Source organism: Helobdella robusta (assembly GCF_000326865.2).
Source record: "Helobdella robusta unplaced genomic scaffold HELROscaffold_27, whole genome shotgun sequence".
NCBI classification, from domain to species: domain Eukaryota; kingdom Metazoa; phylum Annelida; class Clitellata; order Rhynchobdellida; family Glossiphoniidae; genus Helobdella; species Helobdella robusta.
In genome coordinates, this window is record NW_008704392.1 from 986,274 (window position 1) to 991,165 (window position 4,892).

Genomic DNA, 4,892 nt, shown 5'->3' on the forward strand with positions numbered 1-4,892 from the left:
TATATATATATATATATATATATATATATATATATATATATATATATATATATATATATATATATATATGTAGATAATGAAAATAATGGTAATCAAATAATAATTATTATTATAATAATAATTATTATAAAATATTAATTATTATTATAATAATAATTATAATAATTATAATTTGTATTATTCGCCCAAACAGATAATGCAGCACATATTGAAAATATTCAACTACTTCTTCACCTCCGTCTTTATAGTTGAGGCTGTCATCAAGGTCTTGGCTCTAGGAATCGCCAGATATATTTACGATAGGTGGGTTCATAATAATAATTATTATAATTATTATTATTATTATAATCATAATCATAATTATAATCATAAAAATAATAATTAAGATAGCGATGATGATGGTTAACCAAGAGCAGAACCAAATAACTTAACCGTCACACAATTTCTCCGCTGCTTTTTGTAATTTTTATTATACTATTGAAATTATGTTATCACTGTTATATTATAATATAATTAGGTTCTTTTTATTGATATTATATTATTATATATATTTTTATAAAATTATGATTTTATTATTTTTAAATTCAACTCGCCAGATGGAACCAGCTGGATGTGTTGATCGTCGTTCTAAGTCTGGTTGGCATTGTAATGGATGAGTTTAAGAGTAACATACTTGCAGTCAATCCCACCATCGTCCGAGTTGTCCGTGTTATGAGGATTGCCAGAGGTCTGTTTCTCTCTCTCTCTCTCGCTCTCTCTCTCTCTCTCTCTCTCTTTCTCTCTCTCTCTCTCTTTCTCTCTGTGTGTGTGCGTGTGAACAACATGTAAAAAAACATTCAAAAACAATCAAAAACAATCAAAAAAACAAACAAAAAGCATACACAAATCTTAAAAACACTTACCAACAAACCGAAAACAGTATTAAAACTCTTAAAAATGGCGCGGTCAGTTCGGGCTTTGCTGGACACAGTCATGCAAGCTCTGCCGGAAGTGGCCAACCTCGGACTCTTGTTTTTCCTTCTTTTCTACATATTTGCTGCCCTGGGCGTCGAACTGTTTGGCCGTGTGGGTGAGTTTATTTTGACCTACATGATGGTGTTTCGGATCATTTTTATCACTTCTTTCACTTTTTTTTTCATTTATTTTATTATTTCATCTATTTTCCTTTTTTATTTTTTCAATTTTTATCACTTCTTTTTATCACTTTTTATCATTTTTTTCACAAGTACATTCATCATTAGCATGACCACAATCGCAATCAAACGTCAATACAGCATCGCTATCATAACCAAATGTTCTAGAATGTTCTCACAGTCACCCCTGCGAGGGCCTGGACAAACACGCCCACTTCCAAAACTTCGGGATGGCCTTCCTTACGCTGTTCAGAGTGGCCACTGGAGACAACTGGAATGGAATTATGAAAGTAATGGGAATATTTATTCATATTTTTATTATTATTTTATTATTGTAAATATTATTATTATTATTATTATTATTATTGATGTTGTTTTTTGTTGTATCACCCGCCAAAATACACCCATTGACTAACTCCAAAAAACACGTCACACCAAAAATCTGTCGATAGATATGTTCAAAAAATGTTTGGAGCAACACACCTCAAATACGTCATCATTCCACTCAAACATATACAAACAAACAAAAACACACTCAACACACAAACAAACAAACAGACAGACAACACAAACACACGACGCAAAGACAAACTAACACTCGACACACACACACACACAAACAAACAAACAACACACACACACACGCAAACAAACAAACACACGACAAACACACACAAACAAACACACAAAAAACTCACAAACACACCAAAAAACACTCCCAACTTCACAGGACACACTCAGGGACGAGTGTGATAGCACGGAGACGTGTATGCATAACTGTTGCGTCAGTCGTGTCATAGCACCCGTCTTTTTTGTCGTCTTTGTCCTAATGGCCCAGTTTGTCTTGGTTAACGTTGTTGTGGCCGTCCTAATGAAACATTTGGAGGTTTGTGTTGTTTTGTGTGTATGTTTGTGTGATTGTATTTGTTTGTGTATGTTTGATTGTTTGTGTGTGCGTGTTTGTTTGTTTGTGTGTGTGTGTGTGTGTTTGTATGTGTGTTTGTTCGTTTGTATATTTGTGCGTGTTATTTTTATATATTTTTTTTTAAGTTTGTCTTTTTGTTTCATTAGTTTCGTTTACTTTAAGTTTAATACATTTATCCCATAATAAATTTATTAATCTATCATCATCCGACTCATCATCAGCTTAATAATTATCATTAATAATGGTGAAAACGATAATAATAATAATAATAATAATAATAATAATAATAATAATAATAATAATGATAAAATGTAGTTTTTAAAATTTTTGACTAAAAAACCTTTAACAACTTCTCGGTTTGAAATAAAAAAAATTATTTTTTTTTTGCATATTTAACAAAGGCCATGTTATTTTTTGAAAACTTAACTTCTCCGTTACGTTCTTGTGTTTATTTTAATGCAGTTAAATTAAACTAATTAGTTTCTAGTGTGTTTTGTTTAATGTCTAATTATCTTCCTCAATTATGCTTTGGTATTTTTGTACAAATTATTGCCATATTTATGTTCGGTTTAATTTTTTGTGGTTTTCTTAACTTAAACCAAACTCATTTAACAATATGTTAAAGTAACATAAAGCGTGTGCGTGTGTGCGTGAGTGGGCGTGTGTGTGCATTCTTTCATTCGCTTTATCTTTCTTTCTCTTGCCTTCTCTTTTTTCCCTCCCTATCTCTCTCTCACTCTTATAATAATAATAATAATAATTATTATTATTATTTTTATTATTATTATTATTATGACGTCATCAGTAGTATGTAGAATTATCAATTTTGTCATCATCATCATCATCGAAATCATCTTCATAACTATCATCGTCGCCACAATCATGGCCTTTGTTAACACAGTGGGAAAAGTTTTCGAGAAATGCATTACTAATAGCTAATGAATGAATTGGTAAATTGATGAATGGATGAATGAATGAATGAATGAATGAATGAACTAACTAAAGAACAAACGAATGAACGTATGTGGGAACGAACGAACGAACAAACAGACGAACAAATTAATTTAAAAATAAAAAGGATTAATATAGATAGGAATTGAAAATACTGCGCACACATTTCACACACACGCACGCACACACACACACACATACAGACACACACACAAAGACATACACACAAATGCCCCAAAATTAGGATCTTTTCAGAACCTTATACAAGAAACCAAAGAGATTTAAATCCATGGTCGTCAAGAGATTTAGGAAAATTGTATTAGTAAAAGTGTTGATTCGAAATAAAATCAGATCATTTGGACCCACAAACGATTTGGTATACATACAAACATACATACATACAAACATACAAACCTGCAAACCTTCATACATACAAACAAACATACAAACAAACATACAGACAAACAAACATACAGACAAACATATACAAACAAACACAAAAACGGACGCATATCATCATAAATATATTTACACGATGTATATATAAGCTTACATCCATAAGTGTATGTGCTTGTGTGTGTTTGTTTGTTTGTATGAGTGGTTGTTTTTTTTTTTACTAATCCTTAATTAATAGTGAAATAATTATTAACCAAGCCTCAAAGCATATTTCATTATTGACCTTAGTCTATTTTATTTTATTAATCTCGCCTGTTATAATTGGATTTATTTGTTTATACACACGCACATACACACACACACATACAATTATTCAAACAAACACACACACACATACATACACACACACACATACAAACAAACTCACACTCAGATATACATTGAAATGTTATAGATATGCTAATATATTTGCTCTCTGCTTTCGATTAACCATGCTTTTTGTTTGTTTGTTTGTTCATTTGTTTGTTTGTTTGTTTGTTTTATGTTTGTTTGTTTGTATATATATGTATAGATGCATGTATGACTATGGATTATAGTCTTATAGCTTATTATTCGATTAATTAACTAACCATCAAAGCCACTTATAATATCAATAACAACAACAACAACAAAAATAATATTAATAATAATAATAATAATAATAGGAATCCCACAAACATATGGATGAGTTCGCTAATCTAGAGGCCGGAGTTATACAGGAAATGGAGGAAGAAGAGAGGAGGAGAGTGGCCATGATGAAGGTTATTATTATTATTATTATTGCTATTACTACTGCTACTACTACTTCTACTACTACTACTACTACTACTACTACTACTACTACTACTACAACAACAACTACAACTACAACAACTACTTCTACTACTTTTACAACAACAACAACTACTACAACAACAACAACTACTACTACTACTACTACTTTTTTCTACTACTACTACTACTACTACTTTTACAACAACAACAACAACTACTACTACTACTACTACTATTACTAATTAATTAATTAATTGATTGATTGATTAATTAATTAATTAATTGATTAAAGAATCATTATTGCAAACCTCCAGATCCATAGATATGAAACTGTTGATGATAAAGAAGCAACAACATCGGAAAACAATGAAAAAAATGGCGCCACTACATTTTCATTTAACGTCTGCCCCCCAAGCCCTGAGCTATTATCACCTAATGGTTGGTTGGCTGACTGGTTGGTTGGTTAATTGGTTGGATGGTTGATTGGTTGGATGGTTGATTGGTTGGATGGTAAGATAGTTAAATATTTTGAATTCAATTAATTACTGAACTAATTGAAATAGGGCCTAATAATATTAATAATGTCATCAATTTATTATGTTTGCCTGTGTAAGTGAACAAAGTTTTTTCTTCTCGTCACCAGATGACGTCATCATCAACAACAACAACAACAA